Genomic DNA, 26,282 nt, shown 5'->3' on the forward strand with positions numbered 1-26,282 from the left:
ATGATCACAATGAATGACGGTGCTGGCTCGAAGGGCTGAATGGCCTCCCCCTGCACCTATTTTCTATGTTTCTATGTTTCTATCAATTCCAGACCCCAGACTCATACGTGAAGTTAATAGACAATAGACAATAGACAATAGGTGCAGGAGTAGGCCATTCAGTCCTTCGAGCCAGCACCGCCATTCAATGCGATCATGGCTGATCACTCTCAATCAGTACCCCGTTCCTGCCTTCTCCCCATACCCCCTCACTCCGCTATCCTTAAGAGCTCTATCCAGCTCTCTCTTGAAAGCATCCAACGAACTGGCCTCCACTGCCTTCTGAGGCAGAGAATTCCACACCTTCACCACTCTCTGACTGAAAAAGTTCCATGGTTTTAATGGCGTTTTGTTGTGCATCTGCCACAGGTCACATCTGGTGCCTGCCGGTCACATGTGGGGCGTGCAATTCATTTAGACAGACAAGTCTCCCCAGACTGGTACAAATCAGTTGACATTCAACGCTTCCCTGGAAGTAACCCACAGGGCCCAACTTGAGCACGCTAGATAAACGCTTTCGACAACTACTTGCATTATGCACAACGACTCTTGAACAGACCCCAGCCACTTCATCATTCATGTCTGACTGACACGGCATGTGACGGTACAGGAAAGCAATATGTTTGATGTATTGTCCAGTGAAGTTCCGTAAATATCCTGCAATATATTTAGCTACCCGAATCACGAGAACAGCTTCTTTAAAAGCAGGAATCACAAATTGATTTGACCGAGATGTCATTCACCATAAGTTGTAACATTGCGCGCCGATTAAAGCCTCTGGAACACTTTTATAACTTCGCTACAGGACAAGCGATCTTCGGTATTTATATACCAGGTTATGGAGTCATTGAGTCGTAGTGTGATAGAGTGTGGAAACAGGCCCTTCGGCCCAACTTACCCATCATGTTCTATAAGAAAATAACTGCAGATGCTGGTACAAATCGAAGGTATTTATTCACAAAATGCTGGAGTAACTCAGCAGGTCAGGCAGCATCTCAGGAGAGAAGGAATGGGTGACGTTTCGGGTCAAGACCCTTCTTCAGTCTCGACCCGAAACGTCACCCATTCCTTCTCTCCTGAGATGCTGCCTGACCTGCTGAGTTACTCCAGCATTTTGTGAATAAATACCCAACATGTTCCAACTGCACTAGTCCCTCCTGCCCGCGTTTGGTCCATATCCCTCCAAGCCTGTCCTATCCATGTACCTGTCTAACTGTTGCTTAAATGTTGGGATGGTCCCTGCCTCAACTACCTCCTCTGGCAGCTTGTTCCATACACCCACCTCACTGTACCTCAATGCCTCACTGCTGTGGTGAGGTATTGTTACCCAGGGAAAGGTGGCTGTTAGTGTCGGAAGGAACCGCAGATGCTGGTTTACGCCGTAGATATACGCAAAGAGCTGGAGTAACTCAGCGGGTCAGGCAGCATCTCTGAAGACAAGGAATAGAGTCATGGAGTCATAGAGTCACAGAGTGACACAGTGTAGAAACCGGCCCTACGGCCCAACTTGCCCACACCGGCCAACAATGTGTAGGAAAAAAACTGCAGTTGCTGGTTTAAATCGAAGGTGGACACAAAATGCTGGAGTAACTCAGCGGGTCAGGCAGCATCTCAGGAGGGAAGGAATGTGTGATTTTTTGGGTCGAGACCCTTCTTTAGGCCAACAATGCCCCAGCTACACTAGTCCCACTTGCCTGTGCTTGGTCCATATCCCTCCAAACCTGTCCTATCCATGTACCTGTCTAACTGTTTCTTAAACGATGGGATAGTCCCAGCCTCAACTACCTCCTCTGGCAGCATGTTCCATTCACCCACCACCCTTTGTGTGAAAAGGTTACCCCTCGGAGTCCTATTGAATCTTTTCCCCCTCACCTTGAACCTATGTTCTCTGGTCCTCGTTTCCCCTCCTCTGTGCATCTATTCCTCTCATGATTTTGTACCCCTCTATAAGATCACCCATCATCCCCCTGCGCTCCATGGAATAGAGACCCAGCCTACTCAACCTCTCCCAAGACCTCACACCCTCTAGTCCTGGCAACATCCTCGTAAATCTTTTCTGAACCCATTTCAAGCTTGACAATATCTTTCCTATAACAAGGTGCCCAGAACTGAACACAATATTCTAGATGTGGTCTCACCAACGCCTTATACAACTGCCACATGACCTCCCGACTTCTATACTCAATACTCTGACTGATGAAGTCCAAAGTGCCAAAAGCCTTTTTGACCACCTTATCTACCTGTGACTCGACCTTCAAGGAACCACGCACCTGTACTCCTAGATCCCTCTGCTCTACAACACTACCCAGAGGCCTACCATTTACTGTGTAGGACCTGCCCTTGTTCAACATCCCAAAATGCAACACCTCACACTTCTCTGTATTAAATTCCATCAGCCATTCCTCCGCCCACCTGGCCAATCGATCCAGATCCTGCTGCAATCGTTCACAACCATCTTCACTATCTGCAAAACCACTCACTTTTGTATCATCAGCAAACTTGCTAATCTTGCCCTGTACGTTCTCATCCAAATCATTGATGTAGATGACAAACAATAACGGGCCCAGCACCGAACCCTGAGGCACACCACTAGTCACAGGCCTCCAGTCCGAGAAGCAACCTTCCACCATCACCCTCTGCTTCCTTCCACGGAGCCAATTTGCTATCCTTTCAGCTATCTCTCCATGGATCCCATGCGATCTAACCTTCCAGAGCAGCCTACCATGCGGAACCTTGTCGAACGCCTTACTGAAATCCATGTGCACAACATCTACGTTGACTACACCTCTATATTCAGCTTCCCTCCCCTCACCGATGCAGTCCACAATAACAGTGTCATCTGGAAACTTCCGCAGGTGGCAGGAGTCCGAGTTATATCTGCAGTCTGAGGTGTAGATGGTAAACAGGAAGGGAGAGAGGGCCGTCCCCTGTGAGGCCCCTGTGTTGCTCACCACCATGTCTGAGACACAGTTCAGTAGCTTGATACTCCGTGGTCATCCAGTCAGGTAGTTGGTGATCCAAGACACCAATGGAACATCCACCCGCATCATATCCGTACAGATAGAGGATAAAGGGAATCTCCAATTGGAGGCGTGGGTTCGGTTCGAATCCCACTTCTGACACCATGTAATGAAGTGATTATACCAACGCTGTAATACAACACATGGCTTTTATTGTGACACTTACATCACAGGAGGTGCAGTACATTCCAGCTCCAAGCTGCTGCACCTACTGACTGATGCAGGCAAGTTCTCAATATATATAACACATAATGGGCGGGGCTACTACTAACAAACACTACGATTGGCTAGCATGCAAATAGCCCATCTACACCATGAATAACATTTAGTGCAAGATAGAGTCCAGTAAAGTCCAATTAAAGATAGTCTGAGGGTCTCCAATGAGGTAGGTAGTAGTTCAGGACTGCTCTGTAGTTGTTGGTAGGATGGTTCGGTTGCCTGAAAACAGTTGTGAAGAAACTGTCCCTGAATCTGGAGGTGTGCATTTTCACACTTCTGTACCTCTTGCCCGATGGGAGAGGGGAGAAGGGAGATTGGCCGGGGTGCGACTCGTCCGTAATTATGCTGCTGGCCTTGCCGAGGCAGCGTGAAGTGTAGATGCAGTCAATGGAAGGGAGGTTGGCTTGTGTGACGGTCTGGGCTGTGCCTTAGCCAAACCCTCCCTGCCGACTATGACCCTCGTATTCCATCTCCATGGGTTATCGGGTGGCTCACAGTCTATGTTGGGCACTCTGCCATGTGAGGGGAAGGTGGTGCATGGATCGATGAGTGGGTGGCTTGCTTGCAGTGTTGTGTGGACTGCCTCTGACATTTGTGCCCGGCCTCGATGCGCTCCTGTTGTGGAAACTCTTTGTCCCATTCTAGATGTGCCATCTCTATTTTAAATGCCAAGGCCCAGAGATTCCCATAGGTCAGTGATTCAAGGAGACAGAATCGTGGACTCACAGGGTCATGGTTGTACAGCACAGAACATGCCCTTCAGCCAACCGCAACCATTTGCCTATCTACACTATTCACATTTGCCCGCATAATATCCATGCCCTTTGTTGCCTTGGCCATTCAACTGACTATCTAAATATCTCCTAACTGTGGCATTTGTATCGGACGCCACCATCTCCTCTGGCAGTGAGTTACAGATGCCTGAAGAAGGGTCTCAACCCGAAACGTCACCCATTCCTTCTCTCCAGAGATGCTGCCTGTCCCGCTGAGTTACTCCAGCTTTTTGTGTCTATCTTCGGTTTAAACCAGCATCCCCAGCAGTTCCTTCTTACAGATATCAACCACTCTCTGGTAAAAACAATTTCCCCCTGAAGATGGAATTCAGTAGATGAGGTTAGAGGAGGTGCACGCAAACATCTGTCTCACTTGGGTGGACTGCTCCAACCCTAGGATGTTGGCTTATAAAAGGATAAAAGAAAACTGCGTATGCTGTTTTTCCCCCCTGAAGATCGACACAAAGCGTTGGAGTAATTCAGCAAAACAGACAGCATCTCTGGAGAAAAAGGACGGATGCCATTTTGGGTCTTCTTCAGACCGAGTTACTCCAGCACTTTGTGTCTATCTTTGGCATAAACCGGCATATGCAGTTCTTTGTTACTCTTTCACTTTATTCATTTTAATACTCTTTCCTCTCACCTTAAACCTATGCTTTGCTTTTGATGCCCTGACCATGGGGAAACAAATTCTACCTTATCTATGCCTCAGATGATTTAATATAGAGTTGCTATCTTACACCTGGCATTGATCCTGACTACGGGTGAGACAGAGGTTCACCTGCACCTCCTCCAACCTCATCTATTGCATCCGCTGCTCTAGATGTCAACTTATTTACATCGGCGAAACCAAGCGCAGGCTCGGCGATCGCTTCGCTCAACACCTGCGCTCGGTCCGCGTTGGCCAAACCGATATCCCGGTGGCTGAGCACTTCAACTCCCCCTCCCACTCCCAGTCTGACCTTTCTGTCATGGGCCTCCTCCAGTGCCATAGTGAGGCAAAATATGAGGCAAAAGAGAGGCAAAATATGAGGTGCTGTTCCTCCAATTTCCGGAAATTGGAGGAACAGCACCTCCTATTTTGCCTGGGCAGCTTGCAGCCCAGTGGTATGAACATCGACTTCTCCAACTTTAGATAGTTCCTCTGTCCCTCTCTTCCCCTCCTCCTTCTCAGATCTCCCACTATCTTCCTGTCTCCACCTATATCCTTCCTTTGTCCCGCCCCCCTGACATCAGTCTGAAGAAGGGTCTCGACCCGAAACGTCACCCATTCCTTCTCTCCTGAGATGCTGCCTGACCCGCTGAGTTACTCCAGCATTTTGTGAATAAATACCTTCGATTTGTACCAGCATCTGCAGTTATTTTCTTATACTGACTACGGGTGGTGTCTGTACGGAGTTTGTACGCTCTACCCGTGACCTGCGTGGGTTTTCTCCGAGATCTTCGGTTTCCTCCCACACTCCAAAGACGTACAGGTTTGTAGGTTCATTGGCTTAGTATAAATGTGAAAAATATTGGCCCTATTGTAGGGTTGTGTTAATGTGCAGGGTTCGCTGTTCAGTGTGGACTTGGTACGTCACAGGGCCTGTAGCTCTAAACTAAACTAAAAAAATTTAAACGACACCCCTCAGCCTCCTTCGCTCAAAGAAAAATTAAGCCCAATCTCTCCCCATAACTAAAGTCTTCCAATCCAGGCAACGTCCTGGTGAATTCTCTCTGCACCCTCTCCAGTGTAACCATATTCTACCTACAACGTGGTGACCAGATCAGCACACAGTATTCCAAATGCAACCTAACCAATAAAGTCACAAAATGCCGGCGTACCTAGGCGTGTCAGGCATGTTCTGGAGAACATGGATAGGTGACGTTTTGGGTTTGGGTCCTGGTCCGTGTCTCCCTGAATGTGTCAACACAAGTGGCGCAGCGGTAGAGTTGCCGCCTTACAGCGCCAGAGAACCAGGTTCGATCCTGACTATGGATGCTGTCTGTACTGAGTTTGTACGTTCTCCCTGTGACCTGCGTGGGTTTTCTCCGGGTTTTCCAGTTTCCTCCCACTCTCCAAAGGCATGCAGCTTTGTAAGTTCATTAGCTGCTGTAAATTGTGCCTCGCGTGTAGGATACAGCTAGTGTTTGGGGGCTTGCTGGTCACGTGGACTCAATGGGCCGAAGGGCCTGTTTCCACGCTGTATCTCTGAACCAACATGCTGCTGCCCCACAGCTCCAATGACCTGGGTTTGATCCAGTCCTCAGGTGCTGTCTGTGAGGAATTTGCATGTCCTTCCTGTGACCACATGGGCTTCCTTCCTCTGGTTCCTCCGGTTTCCCCCCACATCCCAAAGATGTGTGGGTTTGTAGGTTAATTGGCCTCTGTAAATTGCCCCTGACAATTTGGGTGCCATAGACCTAGTGTGAGCGGGTGGCCGATGGCCAGTGTGAACCCGGTGGGCCAAAGGGCCTGTTTCCATACGGTATCTCTAAACAAAACAAGTGGAAGGCGTACGGCATGTTTGTCTTCATCGGTCGGGACACTGAGAAAAATGTCAGGAAGTCATATTTGGCGGCTGCTGCTTAAACCTTTGGTGAGGCCACATTTGGAGTATGTGTTATTCAGGAAGGGCGTGGGGTCTTTGGAGAGCATGCAGAGGTACACCGGGATGTTGCCTGTATTAGAGAGGATCAGCTCGAAAGGGAAAACACACAAACTGGGATTGTTTTCACTGGAGCATCGGAGGCTGAGGAGCGACCTGCTGGAAGTGTACATAATTATTAGCGACAGAGACGATACGATGCGATAGAACTTTATTTATCCCAGGAGGAAAATCGACCTGCCGACAGTCATGAAACCCAAGATACATGAAACATGAAATTAAAGTGAAGAGTGGACAGGATTGGGGGTGTGCAAAGATTTGGGAGGGGGGTGGGGATGAGGTGGGGGGGAGGGGAGGGGAGTCAGTCGACCCCATGACAGACGAGGGAGGAGTTGTACTGTTTAAACTTTAGACGCGGAGATGGAGCGAATAGTTGGAATCCTCTTCCCACGGTGGAGATGTCAAATACCAGAGGGCAGAGGTTTAAATTTATGCAGAGCATGGCACGCACTATCATGGAAAGCAATGGATACATATTTAATAGCAGCATTTAGGAGGGATTTTGGCAGGTGTACCAGCAGGCAGCGAATGGTGGGATGTAGACCATATACAAACAGACGGGATTAGTCTGGATTGGGCATGACAGACACGGTGGGCCGAATGGCCCGTTCCTGTGCATGTAATGTTCTGTGCTCTATCTAAGAAAACACAATCCTCCAGCTGAGGCCTAGATAATACTTGATACCGTTCTTGCTCAATTTCGCACTGGAATTTAGAAGGATGAGAGGGGATCTTATCGAAACGTATAAGATTATTAAGGGGTTGGACACGTTAGAGGCAGGAAACATGTTCCCAATGTTGGGGGAGTCCAGAACAAGGGGGCCACAGTTTAAGAATAAGGGGTAGGCCATTTAGAATGGAGATGAGGAAAAACCTTTTCGGTCAGAGAGTTGTGAATCTGTGGAATTCTCTGCCTCAGAAGGCAGTGGAGGCCAATTCTCTGAATGCATTCAAAAGAGAGCTAGATAGAGCTCTTAAGGATAGCAGAGTCAGGGGGTATGGGGAGAAGGCAGGAACGGGATACTGATTGAGAATGATCAGCCATGATCACATTGAATGGCGGTGCTGGCTCGAAGGGCCGAATGGCCTCCTCCTGCTCCTATTGTCTATTGTCTATTGTCTAATTTCCTTGCTCTTCTATCTCTTGTTTCATCCAAACATCATCCATTGAAAAGCCAAATAAAGAAATCATTCAACGTTCAGTTAACAAGGACACTCAAGAGGCTGAGGCTAGGAGGACACCCCTCAACCAATGATCGAACTACTGGAGGATTTCCCTCCACAGATGCTGCCTGACCTGCTGAGTTCCTCCAGCGCTTTGTGTTTTTGCTTAAGATTCCCGCATCTGCATTCCCTTGTGTATCCAACAATAAACATGTAGCCCGCATAGCTATGTGAGCAGATGAATAATGATCTGAAATGCCTGTGCATATGTCATCTTAAGATACATTTCAGCATCTGCTCTCCACAGCAAAAGTACTTTTGCAGTTGTGGTTTCCTCTCACAATGTAGGGAGTGGTTATTTGTGCACAGCAAGATCCCATAAGGAGAAGGCAGTAAAGGCCTATTAAACTACAAACCTGTGGGAAGGAACTGGAGATGCTGTTTTTTAATCCAAAGATAGACACAAAAAAAAGCTGGAGTAACTCAGCTGGAAGGGCAGCATCTCTGGAGAGAAGGAATGGGTGACGTTTCGGGTCGAGACCCTTCTTCAGACTGAAGAAGTAACTCAGCGGGACGGGCAGAATCTGTGGAGAGACGGAATTGTTGCGTCGAGATCCTGCTTCAGCCTCTCCCGCTCGGTTACTCCAGCTTTTTGTGTCAGACCACAAACCTTTGGGACGTGGGAGGAAACCGGAGCACCCGGAGGAAACCCAGGCAGTCACCGGGGGAGAACGTGCAAACTCCACACAGACAGCACCCGAGGTCAGGATCGAACCCGGATCCCTGGCACCGCGAGGCAGCAGCTCTACCAGCTGCGCCACAGTGTCGCTCTTATAAACTAAACTAAACAAAAAGCTAGGAGAGTAACACTAGAATTGGGCACCATTAAGAGGCCATATCCCCAGTCTATAGTAACAGTACAGTGTAGTTTAATTTTTTACTCTCTGCATTGAATGTTAATTACTGGTCACAGGACTAAATGGCACGGTGTGGCGTCAGCTGACAAAGTCCTAAAATATCTCAACCAAGAGATTCGTATTTTTTCCCATTCAAAAGCATGTCCCATTTTTTGATTTGAAGCTTTTGACCCTGGAGCCTTTAGTGCAACCATGCTTCCATAGAAACATAGAAAAATAGGTGCAGGAGTAGGCCATTCGGCCCTTCCAGCCAGCACCACCATTCAATATGATCATGGCTGATCATCTAAAATCAGTACCCCGTTCCTGCCTTCTCCCCAACACTCCCTGATTCCTTCAGCCCTGAGAGCTGAAGTAGGGTCTCCACCCCGAAACGTTCCTTCTCTCCAGAGTTGCTGTCAGTCCCTCTGAGTTACTCCAGTTTTTTTTTTAGTAGGAAAATAACTGCAGATGCTGGTACAAATCGAAGGTGCCACAAAATGCTGGAGTAACTCAGCGGGTCGGGCAGCATCTAGGAGAGAGGGAATGGGTGACGTTTCGGGTCGAGACCCTTCTTCAGTCTGAAGAAGTAACTCAGCGGGTCGGGCCGAATCTGTGGAGGGACGGAATGGGTGACGGGTCGTGACAGTCTGAAGAAGGGTCTCGACCCAAAAACGTCACCCATTCCTTTTCTCCAGGGATGCTGTCTGTCCCACTGAGTTACTCTAGCTTTTTGTGAATAAATACCTATGACTCCATAAAGTACAATTGCGTCATTGTGCATTGTCTGAAGAAGGGTCTCGGCCCGAAACGTCACACATTCCCTCTCTCCTGAGATGCTGTCTGACCCGCTGAGTTACCCCAGCATTTTGTGACACCACCGGTTTTTGTTTTTTTGTGTCTGTCTTCAGCTGAATCCAACTCTCCCTCTTGAAAACACCCAGTGAATTGGCCTCCACTGCCTTCTGTGGCAGAGAATTCCACAGCTTCACACTTCCAGTTTCGCATGCGGCGGCCTGGTTTGGTGTACATAAGATATATGTGTATGTATATATATATATATATATATATATATATATATATATATATGGTATTTTATTTTCCCCCACTCAATGTGTATTAAATCTGGCCCAGATGTCAGGGCCCGATGTCACTTTCAGAAGAGGCGGCGCGCGTGTGGCTGTGTGTAACCCGACCCCTTCCCAGCTCTTAAAGGTGTATTTGTACAAGGCTGTCCAAACATTTACTAAGCCTGTCAGCCGAGGAATGTGAACAGGACCGTCAGTCTGTGTTCTTAACCGTGGGAAAGCTGTGCTCCTCCTCAACCTTTTTTTTTTTCCTCTGGCTGCCTCGCCTCGGGCGCAAAGTCAATAAACGGGAGCCAGAGATTTGTGAGGCTGATATATTAGTGACAGCTCTCCAGCACACACACGCAACACGGCCAGAATGTATGGTGGGAAGGGGTGGGTAAGGTGGGGGGGGGGGGGGGGGGTGGGTGGGCAGTGGTGTGGAGAGTGGGAGTGCGCTGAGACAGCGTTGCAATTAGCCCGTGTGCATACCTTCACACACTTGCAGTCTTTGGAGTACCTGTTTTGATTTTTCATTTTTTTCCAACAAAAAACTTTCAATAAAGCCCCCTCCTCCCCCCCCCCCTTGCTTTCGGGAGGATCAAGTGGAATTTTGAGCTGCCCACTTTTCTTTTGCGAAAAAAAAAATATCTTTAAGAATTTCTTTCCCCAGTGAAGCTCCCCACCACAACTCCCTCCCACAAGGTGGGGGCTTGCCTGTCTTGCAAGCCGCCATACTGGAAAACAATGACTTACCTCCCTGAGACTCACCCTCACCCTCACCTTCACCTGCCCCCCTCCCCTCCCATCCCAACTCTTTGTGACCTTCACACCTCTCTGTGAATCTCACCGCTCCCCTCGAAACTACCCCCTCCCCACTCCCCACCTCCCCACTCTCCCCCTCCCCACTCTCCCCACTCCCCACTCTCCCCACTCCCCACTCTCCCCCTCCCCACTCTCCCCCCTCCCCACTCTCCCCGTCCCCACTCTCCCCACTCCCCACTCTCCCCACTCCCCACTCTCCCCCTCCCCACTCTCCCCCTCCCCACTCTCCCCACTCCCCACTCTCCCCACTCCCCACTCTCCCCCTCCCCACTCTCCCCCTCCCCACTCTCCCCACTCCCCACTCTCCCCACTCCCCACTCTCCCCCTCCCCACTCTCCCCCTTCCCCACTCCCCCCTCTCCACTCTCCCCCTCCCCACTCTCCCCCTCCCCACTCTCCCCCTCCCCACTCTCCCCCATCCCCACTCTCCCCCTCCCCACTCTCGCCCTCCCCACTCTCCCCCTCCCCACTCTCCCCCTCCTCACTCTCCCCCTCCCCACTCTCCCCACTCTCCCACTCCCCACTCTCCCCCTCCCCACTCTCCCCCTCCCCACTCTCCCCCTCCCCACTCTCCCCCATCCCCACTCTCCCCCTCCCCACTCTCGCCCTCCCCACTCTCCCCCTCCCCACTCTCCCCCTCCTCACTCTCCCCCTCCCCACTCTCCCCACTCTCCCACTCCCCACTCTCCCACTCCCCACTCTCCCCCTCCCCACTCTCCCCCTCCCCACTCTCCCCCTCCCCACTCTCCCCCTCCCCACTCTCCCCCTCCCCACTCTCCCCCTCCTCACTCTCCCCCTCCCCACTCTCCCCACTCTCCCCCTCCCCACTCTCCCCACTCTCCCACTCCCCACTCTCGCCCTCCCCACTCTCCCACTCCCCACTCTCCCCCTCCCCACTCTCCCCCTCCCCACTCTCCCCCTCCCCACTCTCCCCCTCCCCACTCTCCCCACTCTCCCACTCCCCACTCTCCCCCTCCCCACTCTCCCCCTCCCCACTCTCCCCCTCCCCACTCCCCCCTCTCCACTCTCCCCCCTCCCCACTCTCCCCCTCCCCACTCACCCCCTCCCCACTCTCCCCCTCCCCACTCTCCCCCCTCCCCACTCTCCCCCTCCCCACTCTCCCCCTCCCCACTCTCCCCCTCCCCACTCTCCCCCTCCCCACTCCCCCCCTCCCCACTCTCCCCCCTCCCCACTCTCCCCCCTCCCCACTCTCCCCCCTCCCCGCTCTCCCCCCCTCCCCACTCTCCCCCTCCCCACTCTCCCCCTCCCCACTCTCCCCCTCCCCACTCTCCCCCTCCCCACTCTCCCCCTCCCCACTCTCCCCCTCCCCACTCTCCCCCTCCCCACTCTCCCCCTCCCCACTCTCCCCCTCCCCACTCCCCCCTCCCCACTCTCCCCCCTCCCCACTCTCTCCCTCCCCATTCTCCCCCTCCCCACTCTCCCCTCCCCACTCTCCCCCCTCCCCACTCTCCCCCCTCCCCACTCTCCCCCCTCCCCACTCTCCCCCTCCCCACTCTCCCCCTCCCCACTCTCCCCCTCCCCACTCTCCCCCTCCATGGGCATGTTTAAGGCAGAGATGAACATATACATGATAGTTCATAAGTTCATAAGTTCTAGGAGAGAATGAGGCCATTCGGCCCAACAAGTTTACTTCGCTATTCTATCACGGCTGAGCTATCTTTCCCCATTCTCCTGCCTTCTCCCCATAACCTTTAACGCCCGTACTAATCAAGAATCCGTCAATCCCCGCCTTAAAAGTAGCCATTGACAGTCTCCACAGCCGTCTGTAGCAATGAATTCCACAGATTACCATCCTCTGATTTAAAGAAATTCCTCCTCATCTTTCTAAAGATCCGTCCTTTTACTCTGAAGCTCTGGCCTCTGGTCCTAGACTCTCCCACTAGTGGAAACATCCTCTCCACATCTGATGAGGCATTTGTCTGAAGAAGGGTCTCGACCCGAAACGTCACCCATTCCTTCTCTCCAGAGATGCTGCCTGTCCTGCTGAGTTACTCCAGCATTTTGTGATACCCCCTCTCCACATTCACACTGTCCAGACCCCAAGATTGGTACGGGTGTCAAGGGTGAGGGGGAGAAGGCGGGAGAATGGGATTCAGAGGGAAAGATAGATCAGCCGTGATTGAAAGGCGGAGCAGGCTCGATGGTCCAAATGGCTTACTTCTATGACGTATGAACTTATGCCTCTCCAGTCTTCCTTTTGATCGCCCCATAAAAAGTTTATTTTTAACCTCTTTGCCCATTTGTGCATCGGGTGTCAGCTCAGGGAAGGGCCTGTGCAAGTAGAGGTAACACTGCTGTTGAAGCTTGGTACACAGGAAACACTGGGCAAGTCAGGCTTAATTCTTAAACAGAATTAACACTTCATGTCAATGGTTGATCACAGCTTGATCCCCTGAACTATTAACACTTGGGTATTGACTTACCTGCCAGGTAGCCCTGGCATTTTCCTTTTACATTCCAGACCCCATTTGAATCCTCGAAGTAATTTCACTGTTTTCCATTGTTTATTAATTGCTTGTCCACCTCTGCCAGATATTGCTGCAGGATGCGTCACCTTTAGACTTTAGACTGTAGAGAGAGAGACACAGTGGGCAAACAGGCCCTTTGGCCCACTGAGTCCCTGCCGGCCCAGTGTGACCGACCAGCCCGTACACTAGCACTATCCTGCACACTTGGATCAATTTACAATTTTACCAAAGCCAATTAACCTACAAACCTTTACCTCTTTGGAGCGTGGGAGGAAACCGGAACACTCGGGGGAAAAAAACCCATGCAGTCACTAGGGAGAACGTACAAACTCCACAGAGACTGGACCCATAGTCAGGATTGGAGCTGGGTCTCTGGCGCTGCTGTAAGGCAGCAACTCTACCGCTGTGCCGCCCTGAAGTTACATGAGGTTTTTCACAGCATGTTGAAGTCACTGAAGGTGCCAGCATTTATTGTCCATTCCTAATTGTCCTTGAAACTGTGAAGGCACTTAAACAAGTTTAGTATTAACTCTAAACTCCCCATACCCCCTCACTCTAAGGATAGCGGAGTGAGGGGGTATGGGGAGAAGGCAGGAACGGGGTACTGATTGAGAGTGATCAGCCATGATCGCATTGAGTGGCGGTGCTGGCTCGAAGGGCTGAATGGCCTCCTCCTGCACCTATTGTCTATTGTCTATTGTCTATTGTCTGTAACTGAGGATACGCACGAACGCAATAGGAACAGGAACAGGCCATTCAGCCCCGAGTCTGAAGAAAGGTCCCGACCCGAAACACTGCCTGCCCATTCCCTCCACAGATGCTGCCTGACCCGCTGAGCTGTTCCACCAGTTTATTTTTTGCTCAAGATGCCACCATCTGCAACTTCTTGTGTCTCCACCCACTTGCCCCTCAAATCTTTAAGTTTCTCCCATCTCATCGTGAATATATGCCCTCTGGTTATAGAAGATGGACACAGAATGCTGGAGTAACGCAGCAGGTCAGGCAGCATCTCTGGAGAGAAGGAATGGGTGACGTTTCGGGTCGAAACCCTTCTTCAGTTAAGCCTTCCATCAAATTATACCACAACATCCTTATTCATTTTCAGTAACTGTTGAGAAATAGAATCTAGAAAGGCCATGTCCTCCAGTTATAGACTCTCTTACGCTGGGAAAAAGACTCTGGCTATCTACCATCTCTAAGCCCTTCACAATTTCACAAGTCTCAGCTCTCAAAGGTCAATGGCTCAATACTGTACATTGGTACAGAGCAGAGTGAAATTCTTTTCTTTTGCAAACAGTTCAGTTACAAGCCTGCTATACATTAGGCACAATCATACTAAGTGTATGAGTGTAAGATGGTAGACTACACTGAGTCAGTAGACTTGAGTCGTTTTAGGCACCGTCTTGTACACTTCATGTGTAAATTTAAAAAAAATGTTAGAGTGTTAACATCTTCCCTCAGCCTCTTCTGCTCCAGTGAGAGTAAACAGAGATAGTCCAATCTCCCTTTGTCTGAAGGAAGGTCTCGACCCGAAACGTCACCCGTTCCTTCTCTCCAGAGATGCTGCCTGTCCCGCTGAGTTACCCCAGCAATTTGTGTCTATCTTCCCTTTGTAACTAAAATTCTAGTGAACGTCCTGATGAGTGAGGATGAAAGAGGCTTGCAGAGAACAAACCACAGAGTCACGGCGGCACAGCGGTAGAGTTGCTGCCTCACAGCGCCAGAGACCCGGGTTCGATCCTGACTACGGGATGCTGACTGTGTGGTGGTTGTACATTCTCCCTGTGACCACGTGGGATTTCTCCGGTCCCCGCCCACGCTCCAAAGATGTACGGGTTTGCCGGCTAATTGGTTTCTGTAAATTTGCCCCTAGTGTTCAGGATGCGAAAGTGGGATAACATAGAAATAGTGCACAGGGTGATCGATGGTCAGCATGTGTAAGAAAATAACTGCAGATGCTGGTACAAATCGAAGGTATTTATTCACAAAATGCTGGAGTAACTCAGCAGGTCAGGCAACATCTCAGGAGAGAAGGAATGGGCAACGTTTCGGGCCGAGACCCTTCTTCAGACTGATGTCAGGGGGGCGGGACAAAGGAATCAGTGGGTCAGCATGGACTCGGTGGGCCGAAGGGCTCAATGGTTCAATGGTGCAGTCCTGTTTCCACGCTGCATCTCTAAACCAAACTCTAAACAGAAAGCATTGCTTAACTCTGTGGGCACCTTGGTACTCAAGAGGTTAACAGAGTATTACATTCTGTCGAGCCGATTGAAATCTTTTCTTCTGTATTGACATCTAGCCCTAAGGAACTTTAGGTAATTATTCAGATTACATTAAAACAAAGAGCATGAATAACAAAAAGCATTGTTGCTCATTGAACCTTGACACATCGTAATAACTTACAATGTGGCATGGCTTCCCGTCTAAATTGCAAAACAATAAGCTTATGAATGATAATGGATATAATGTCTCCACTGTTCTAAATAAAGCATCTGTGTCTGGAAATATAATCCAGCTCTAAAAATATTTACCTAATAATACATGGCCTTTGTAGATTCTGTTTCTCAACAGATACTGAAAATGAATAAGGGTGTTGTGGTATAATTTGATGGAAGGCATCAAGGTGTAAACTGAACACAGAGTTATGAGACTGGGAAAATACCTGAGCTTCATTGTGTTTTACCTGCTGCCTGGGCCCAGGGCCTCAGACACCTGCTGTCTAATGTAATGGCATTCCGTGTCATTGTGTGGAGGCACCGTGCAATCTCCACCTGTGAGAAAGGCAAGCAAACATTGTGGGAAATCTCCTCCTCCTTGACTGCCTGCCAGTGTTTATCGCAAACCTGTGGCTGCAACCCGCCCCGTGAGTTAATGGGTAAAAGAGAAACTGGTTCCAGGAGTCAAGTACACAGCCCTTTACAAACTTTATGGCATTCACTTATCATCAGATCATCTGACGCACATTGCTTAACTCCTGCTGAAGGCTGTGGGAACCGTTCAGCTCTCACCTGCCCGATCTGACAAGCCACTCGGCTTAACATTAACCCTTAAGTGGACTCGTTCTCGGAAGGTACAAAAATGGACCAGTGATCTTTGTGGCTTGGGCAGCTTCTGACCGCTGATCGCTGCACCAGAGACCTGGGTTAGATCCTGACCTGCTAACGGTGTGGAGTTTGCACGTTCTCCTCCTTAGGTTTACCTCCTTTTTTTAAATCTATTTATTTATTCATTTTTTTGTTTACTTACTTATTTGTTTGTCTATTTATTTATTCATTCATTCATTCATTCATTCATTCATTCATTCATTCATTCATTTATTCATTCATTCATTCATCTATTTATCTATTTATTTATTCATCCAATTTATCTATTTATTTATTTATTTATTTATTTATTTATTTATTTATTTATTTATTTATTTATTTATTTATTTATTTATTTATTTATTTATTTATTTATTTATTTATTTATTTATTTATTTATTTATTTATTTATTTATTTATTTATTTATTTATTTATTTATTTATCTATTTTTCTATTTATTTATTTATCTATCTATTTATTTATTTATTTGTCTATTTATTTACTTATTTATTTCGCCATTTATTTATTTATCTATCTATCTATCTATCTATCTGTCTGTCTGTCTGTCTGTCTGTCTGTCTGTCTGTCTGTCTGTCTGTCTGTCTGTCTGTCTGTCTGTCTGTCTGTCTGTCTGTCTGTCTGTCTGTCTGTCTGTCTGTCTGTCTGTCTGTCTATTTATTTATCTATCTATTTATTTTTCTATTTATTTTTTTTAAAATTTATTTGTCTGTTTATTTATTTATTTACTTGCTTATTTTATTATCAAAAAATGTACTCAATTATTTAAAAACAAAAATATAACCCACCACCAGAATACAATACAAACAAAATTACCAAATGAAACTATTATACAACTATATTACAATCCCTATCCAGGATGTGTCCAGTCCCCCGCGGTGCCCAGCGGCCCCAGAAACCCTCCAGGGTGCCCGTGGACAGCGCGTGGTCCCTCTCCAACACCACCCGGGCGCGGACGCCTCGGTTTACCTCCGGGTGCTCCGGTTTCCTCCCACATCCCAAAGACGTACGGGTTTGTAATTGTCCCCTGAAAATTGCCCTGAGTGCGTAAGAAATGGATGAGAAAGTAGGATAACAGTGTGAACGGGCGATCGATGGTCGGGGTGGACAGGGCGGGCCGAAGGGCTTGTTTCCATGCTGCATCTACTACCTGTTTCATAGAATATAGACAATATAGTCCAGCACAGGCACAGGCACAGGCACAGGCACAGGCACAGGCACAGGCACAGGCCTTACGACCCACAATGTCGGTGCTGAACATGATGCCAAGAACTATTAATCACATCTGCCTGCACATGATCCATATCACTGGGGCTCACGTTGTCGACCGCCCCATGGTGAGCTCAGTCAACTGACCCCAGTCAGGCGGACGACAGCAAACAGAGGAAGCAGAAGCAGAAGCAGCTTCATAACTTCTGCAGCCTCAAACGCAAGAAGAAGTTCCATATCACTCCCATTCCCCGCATACCCATTACTCTGTGTAAAATACTTGTCCCGAAAATCTCGTTTAAACATTGCCCCTCTCACCTTAAAGGTGTGCCCTCTATTCTTTGGCATTTCCACCTTCGGTGAAAGGTCCTGGCTGTTGACACAATCTATGCATCTTGTAATGTTATATACTTCCATTAGGTCCCCCCTCAAACTCCAAAGTTCTCAGGAAAACAATCCAAGTTGGTCCAACTTTGTAGCTTTGTAGCTAATACCCTCTAATCCAGACAGCCATTTTGGTTTCCTATTTAAATGTTGCATTAGATGTTTTAAGATGATTGGCTCTTTGGAAAAGGACAGTGAAGGAAGAAACGTCGCCCATTCCTTCTCTCCAGAGGTGCTGCCTGGCCCAGTGAGTCACTTCACCATTTTGCGTCTATCAAGGAAGAACAGAGAAATGGACAAAACCCCCGACAATGAACAGACGGAAATATAAATTTGCGCGTATAACTTAGAAGCAGGGCTCAGTCTGACAAAGCAGATCCACCTTTCAATTGGATCAGGACTGACCTGATTGTAACTTCAACTCCGCATTCCTGTCTACCCATATTAACCTTTCAGCTACCACTTGCTTATCAAGAATCTAATTACCTCTGCCTTAAAAATATTCAAAGGATTTGCTTCCACCCTTCTTCAGGAGGGGAGTTCCAAGCTCCCCACCCTCAGAGGGGAAAGAATGCGGCAGACTCACGTGGCAGGCTCCATATTGTTAAACCACGATGGAACGAGAAGCATCCATTTCTCCTCGGGCCAAAGGTGAAGGGTGGGCACTGGAGATGGGGGGACGTGCACAAACGTAATGGTGGATAAAAAAGGGAACGGAACGGAAACAATTGAGGATGAGTGATGCGACAAAGGGGAGAATTGCGGAGTGAAGCATTGGGAGGGTGATTTCTTAAAGTGCAAGGCACAATCGTGCAGCTGGTAGAGCTGCTGCCTCACAGCACCAGAGATCCGGGTTCGTACCCGACCTCGGGTGCAGTCCGTGGGGGAATTTGCACATCCACCCTGTGACCCCGTGGGTTTCCTCTTGGTGCTCCGGTTTCCCCCCTCATCCTTAATGATGTGGGGGTTTTTCGCTTAATTGGCCGCTGCAAAAATTGTCCCTCGTCTTTAGGGAGTGGATTCAAAAGCGGGAAAACGTAGCACTGGTGTGAACGGGTGATCAATGATTGGCATGGACTTGGTGGGCACAAGGGAGTGTTTCCATGCTGTATCTCTGAACTAAACTAAACTCAATTTAACTTAACTTAACTCAACTTAAATTAAATTAACTTAACTTAACTTAACTTAACTTAAATTAACTCAACTTAACTTAACTTAACTTAACTTAACTTAACTTAACTTAACTTAACTTAACTTAACTTAACTTAACTTAACTTAACTTAACTTAGCTTAACTTAACTTAACTTAACTTAACTTAACTTAGCTTAACCTTCATCTTCCTTCTTTCTTCCCACCCTCCTCCCCACAATCAATCTAAAGAAAGGTCCCAGCCCGAAACGTCACCTATCCATGTTCTCCAGAGATGCTCTCTGACCCGCTGAGTTACTCCAGTATTTTGGACCTTTTTTTGCATACCAGTACCTGCAGTTCCTTGTTTGCGCATGAAACCTTTAGTGGTGGGTCCTGGAGATCCACAATAAGGGACGGGTAATAAATGCTGGTGTTGATGGTGATGCATACGTCCTGTAGAATGAATGTTAGAAATGTCCACACCAGGTCACGTGAGTTGTGGGGGAATGCAGAAGGGAGGGAGGGTGTTCCATGAGGCCGATGACAGATACAAAAAGCTGGAGTAACTCAGCAGGTCAGGCCGCATCCTCTGGAGTTTCAGGTCAAGACCATTCTGAAGAATCTGAAGATCCTGAAGAAGGGTCACGAATCGGAATGTCACCTGTTCCTTTTCTCCAGAGATGCTGCCTGACCCGCTGAGTTACTCCAAGGTTCGTGTAGGACAATGACTGCAGATGCCGGTACAAATCGAAGGTATCACAAAATGTTGTTGTAACTCAGCAGGTCAGGCAGCATCTAGGAGAGAGGGAATGGGTGACGTTTCGGGTCGAGACCCTTCTTCAGACAGACTCCAAGGTTTTGTTTCTTTGGTGTAAAGCAGCATCTTATCAAAGGCTTCCTGAAAATCCAAGTCAACAACATCCACCGACTCCTTTGTGTATCCTGCTATTTATGTCCCCAAACATTCCAATAGATTTGTCTCTGTAGTTCCTTGCATTCCGATGCATTGAAATTGCCATACCAGGCGTGCTGCACCTGTACGTTTAAAGCCCAGCGATAACATCATGAGGTAGATTGTCAGTTAAAGAGGAAGAGAAATCTGTAATGTTATGCATAAAGATTCCAAGTCCTGGGGCTGGCAGCCAACAGAAACTGAGACACAACAGACAGGGTTCAGGAACTAGATAAGCGATCATTTTCCAATGTTCTGTAGATTCTGGATCAGTTCCTGTGGATTGGAGGGTGGCTAATGTTATCCCACTTTTTAAGAAAGGAGGAAGTGAGAAAGCAGGGAATTATAGGCCTTTTAGCCTGACATCGGTGGTGGGGAAGACACTGGAGTCGATTATTAAAGATGTAATAGTGGCGCATTTGGGTAGCAGTAACAGGATCGGTCCAAGTCAGCATGGATTTATGAAGGGGTAATCTTGCTTGACTTATCTTCTGGATTTTTTGAGGATGTAACAAGTAAAATGGATAAGGGACAGCCAGTGGATGTAGTGTATCTGGATTTTCAGAAAGCCTTTGATAAGGCCCCACACAAGAGGTTAGTGGGCAAAATTGGAGCACATGGTATTGGGGGTAGGGTATTGACATAGATAGAAAATTGGTTGGCAGACAGGAAACGAAGAGTAGGAATTAACAGGTCCCTTTCAGAATGGCAGGCAGTGACTGGTGGGGTGCCGCAAGGCTCGATGCTGGGACCGCAGCTATTTACAATATATATTAATGATTTAGATGAAGGAATTAAAAAGTTTGCAGGTGACACAAAGCTGGGTGGCAGTGTGAACTGTGAAGAGGATGCTATGAGGATGCAGGTTGACTTGGACAGGTTGGGTGAGTGGGCAGATGCATGACAGATGCAGTTTAATGTGGATAAATGTGAGGTTATCCACTTTGGAGGCAAGAACGGGAAGGCAGATTATTATCTGAATGGTGTCAGATTCGGAAAAGGGGAAGTGCTTGGACTTGTACATCAGTCACTGAAAGTAAGCATGCAGGTACAGCAGGCAGTGAAGAAAGTTAATGACATGTTGGCATTCATAACGAGAGGATTTGAGTATGAATTTGAGTATGAGCAAAGAGGTCCTTCTATATTTGTACAGGGCCCTGGTGAGACCACACCTGGAGTATTGTGTGCAGTTTTGGTCTCCTAATTTGAGGCAGGACATTCTTGCTATTGAGGGAGTGCAGCGTAGGTTCACGAGGTTAATTCCCGGGATGGCGGGAGTGTCGTATGATGAAAGAATGGAACGACTGGGCTTGTATTCACTGTAAATTAGAAGGATGAGAGGGGATCTTATAGAAACATATAAAAAAGGGATTGGGCATGCACGATGCAGGAAACATGTTCCCGATGTTGGGGGAGTCCTGAACCAGGGGCCACGGATAAAGAATAAGGGGTAGGCCATTTAGAACTGAGATGTAGAAAAACATTTTTACCCAGAGCGTTGTGAATTTGTGGAATTCTCTGCCTCAGAAGGCAGTGGAGGCCGATTCACTGGATGCATTCAAAAGAGAGTTAGATAGAGCTCTTCGGGCTCGTGGAATCAAGGGATATGGGGAGAAGGCAGGAACGGGGTATTGATTGTGGATGGTCAGCCATGATCACATTGAATGGCCGTGCTGGCTCAAAGGGACGAATGGCCTCCTCCTGCACCTATTTTCTATGTTTCTATGTTTCTAAGTACTTAATTAAGATTCATGTCAGCCCTAAATAAATGGTGAAGCAGACTCAATTAATGAACTACAACTTGGCGTTGAATAGAATTATTCCCACCAAACGCACCACCAAGCTCAAGGTTCTGAGTCAGGCTACGACCCTTTGCAACTGGATCCTTGACTTGCACTATGGAACCCTTCTTCAGAATGTTGCCTGACCTGCTGAGTTCCTCCAACACTTTGTGTCGATTTTTGTAAACCAGCATCCCCAGTTCCTTCTTTCTACAGGACAACAGCGGATGCTATCTCACTGGCTTGGCTTTCAACACGATTATCCCCTCCGAGCGTGTCACCAAGCTTCAAGTCCTAGGCCTCTGTACCACCCTTTGCAACTGGACCCTTGACTTCCTCATACAACACAATACAATACAATACAATATATCTTTAGTGTCATTGTACAGGGGTACAACGAGATTGGGAATGCGCCTCCCATACGATGCAATAAATTAATTAGCTAATCAGTATAAATTTAGACAACCCAGTGAAACAAAATTAGAAACAGGTTTAAAACAGAATAATGTTCAAGTATCATAACATATCATATATATACAGCGCGGAAACAGGCCTTTTCGGCCCACCAAGTCCGCGCCGCCCAGCGATCCCCGCACATTAACACTATCCTACACACACTAGGGACAATTTTTTTACATTTACCCAGTCAAATTAACCTACATACCCGTACGTCTTTGGAGTAGGTCTGTGCCGGTTCGCTGTGCGATGTGACCATCCGGCTCAGCAGGACCGGTTCATAGCAGCTACGGCCCTGGGGATTAAACTGTTCCTGAGTCTGGAGGTGCGGGCTTAGAAGGCCTTGTAGCGTCTGGTAGAATTTCGAACAGACTATTGCAGGGGTGTGAGGAGTTTTGTGGATGCTGGTGGCTTTTCTGAGGCATCGTGTGTTGTAGATGCCCGCCAAGGCTAGTAGCTGCGTTCCGATAGTCTTCTGAGCTCTTTGGACTACCCGCTAAAGAGCTTTCCTCTCTGCCTCCGTGCAGCTGAGATACCACACAGGGATGCCATGCGTTAGGATGCTCTCTATGGTGCAGCGGTAGAAGGTCCTCATCAGCCGACCTTAACCAGTGCAGGTTGGAAACAGTCCCTTCGGCCCACCGTGTCCGCACCGACCAGCGATCCCCGCACGCTAACGCTACCCTACGCACACGCGGGACAATTTTCATTTTTTACCAAGCCAATTAACCTACAAACCTGTAGGTCTTTGGAATATGGGAGAGGAAGCCGAAGATCTCGGAGAAAACCCACGCAGGTCACGGGGAGAACGTACAAAACTCCGTACAGACGAGCGCCCGTAGTCAGGATCGAACCCGGATCCCCGGAGCTGTAAGGCAGCAGCTCTACCATTGGTCAGCCATGCTGTGGGGGACATCAGTAGTAGACCACATCCTTGGTTACGGCTCACCCCACTAACCGCCACCATACCGCAAGATGCATTCCACCCCTCCCGTCGAGGGCAGGGAGCCCAGCCCAACATGGGTGGGGCTGCCGAAGGTGGTATGTGAACTGGCCAAGCACCTGACAATGGCATTCCAGCCAGTCTCCAGTGACAGATTCATTCGGGGAGACTGACGAGAGTGACGTTGACATTTTTCAACAGGGAACCAAAGATTAAAAGCAGTCGCGGAGAATAATGTCAAATTACAAGTTAGGTCAGTTCTGCTGCATTTTTTACATTGATGGTTGCCACGCAAAGTTTACTGCTCACCTGAGAAGTGATCTATTTGAGACTTATCCTTCTCAGGAAGTTATTGTTCACTTGGTTTTTTTCTCTCGCTTATTTCCTCCTTGAGGGCGTGCAGCGTAGGTTTACTAGGTTAATTCCCGAAATGGCGGGACTGTCATATGTTGAAAGACTTGTATACACTGGAATTTAGAAGGATGAGAGGGGATCTTATCGAAACGTATAAGATTATTAAGGGGTTGGACACATTAGAGGCAGGAAACATGTTCCCAATGTTGGGGGAGTCCGGAACAAGGGGCCACAGTTTAAGAATAAGGGGTAGGCCATTTAGAACAGAGATGAGGAAAAACTTTTTCAGTCAGAGAGTTGTGAATCTGTGGAATTCTCTGCCTCAGAGGGCAGTGGAGGCCAATTCTCTGAATACATTCAAGAGAGAGCTGGATAGAGCTCTTAAGGATAGCGGAATCAGGGGATATGGGGAGAAAGCAGGAACGGGGTACTGATTGAGAATGATCAGCCATGATCACATTGAATGGCGGTGCTGGCTCGAAGGGCCGAATGGCCTTCTCCTGCACCTATTGTCTATTGTCTAATCTCTTTCCCGAATGTTCAGCGGCTTCTCCTGAACCCTCCACCACCTCTCCACTCCTCCTGTAGGGGGTCATTCCATGCCTGACCACAGAGTACCGAAAGACACTCCAGCATCCCAACGGTGTACGATACGATACGATACGATACGATACGACACGATACACTACGATACGACACGATACACTACGATACGATACGACACGACACGACACGCTACGATACGCTACGATACGACACGACACGCTACGATACGATACGATACGACACGATACGATACGATACGATACGATACGATACGCTACGCTACGATACGATACGATACGATAGAACTTTATTTATCCCAGGAGGGCAATTGATTTGCCAACGGTCATTAAAAAAACACAAAATACATGGAACATGCATTTAAAGTGACAAATGGAAAGGCTTGGGTGATGTGCAAAGATTGGGGAGGGGAGGGGGTGGGGGAGTGGGGGAGTCAGTCTACCCCTTAACAGAAGGGGGAGGAGTTGTACAGTGTGATGGCCACAGGGAAGAGGGGTCTCCTGTGGCGTTCTGTGGTGCATCTCGGTGGAACCAGTCTGTTGCTGAAGGTTACTCCTCAGGTTGACCGGTGTGTCATGGAGGGGGTGGGCTGTATTGTCCAGAATGCTCCACGGTTTGAGGAGCATCCTCCCCTCCGAGACCACCTCACATGAACCCAACTCCGCCCCCAGGACGTAGCCAGCCTTCCTGATGAGCTTGTTGATCCTATTGGTGTCCGTGGCCTTCGCCCTGCTGCCCCAGCGCAAGTCAGCGAAGAAGATGGCACTGGCTACCACCGATTGGTAGAACATCTGCAGCATCTCACTGCAGACATTGATGGAGCGGAGCCTTCTGAAAAAGTACAGCCGTCCCTGTCCCTTGTTGTACAGGGCCCCAGCGTTCCTGAGCCAACATCGGTGAACCACCCCTGGTGATGACCACAGGAGAAGGGATAGAAAACCCGGTTGAGTGTTGCCACATCAACAGCTTCTCGCTCATCAGCAACAAAACCAAGGAACCCATCGCTGTCTTCAGATAGGGGGAGGAGTTGTACAGTGTGATAGTGTGTTACAGTTTTGAATGGTGGGTCGACGGAGGAGAGAGTACACCGGCGGGTTGCATTGTGGTCTGCTACGGTAATTCCAAGGCACTGGAATGCAAAAGGGTGCTGAGAGCTGTGGACTCATCATCGGCACAGCCTCCCCACCAATTGAAAGCATCTACATGAGGCACCGCCGAAGAAAGTAGCATCTGCCGTCAAAGATCCCCACCATCCCCAAAACTCAGTCCACGGAGGATCACAGTTAGATACTAAAAGCTGGAGTAACTTGGCGGGACAGGCAGCAGCTCTGGAGAGAAGGAATGGCAGACGTTTCAGGTCGAGACCCTTCTTCAGGTCATCCTTGTCGCGGTCAGTGCTGTGCAGTGTTCACGAGCCTGATGTTTGCTGGAACGAAGCTGCACTTGATCTTGGCGATCCCAGTTTCCGGGCCCCTTCACCCTCCTCCCGATGGGAGGGAGCAGAACGAGAGCGTGGCCAGGGCGGCGTGGGGGTCTGATGATATTGGCCGCATTTCTGGCTTTGGTCAACGATCAGGCAGCGCGATGGTACACGGCTCAATACAGTGGCCTTGAGCAGATCCTGCAGGGGTCCAGCCTTTAGCTGGCGGTCGACCCGCAAGCCCTGCGTGTTTCCGGCCCTCGTGGAGTGCCTGGGAAAAAGCACATCGTGCAGCTGGGAGGGACAAACAGACAGAGCCCTTCAGAGTTCACGTTGCACGGGTCTTTGTTGTGGGGGAAGTGTAGATTCCCAGCACAGGAAATCTTCGCTAAAGCAGACATCCTGAAGGTGGTTCAGACAAGAGTGGGAATGGAAATGTGGACCACAACAGGTGCTGAGCATCTGTTGGTGTTGTGTTGCCCAAGGATTAAGCAGGCTGTCAAACGATCAATGGGCCCATTCAGAGGGCGAACAAGCAGTGGGGCCGAGCTCACATGGGAAACGAACCTGCTTTGTTTGTTTAATAAACATCCTTTTTCTGTCCCATTCCCGCCACCTCAACCACCCTCCCCCTCTCCCTCCATTCTCCTCCCCATTCCCAGACTTCCCATCGCGATGTTCTTTTCTGACTTGAGGATTTCCTTCTCCGCTCCAGCTGTGGAATTGTAGCTTCGTTTAGTATTTTTAACTTTAGTTTAGGGATACAGCGCGTAAACAGGCCTATCGATCCCCCACACACCAACACTACCCCACACACACACGAGGGCCAATTTACATTTTTACCAAA

Source organism: Rhinoraja longicauda, chromosome 30, assembly GCF_053455715.1.
Source record: "Rhinoraja longicauda isolate Sanriku21f chromosome 30, sRhiLon1.1, whole genome shotgun sequence".
In the NCBI taxonomy this organism is placed as follows: Eukaryota; Metazoa; Chordata; class Chondrichthyes; order Rajiformes; family Arhynchobatidae; genus Rhinoraja; species Rhinoraja longicauda.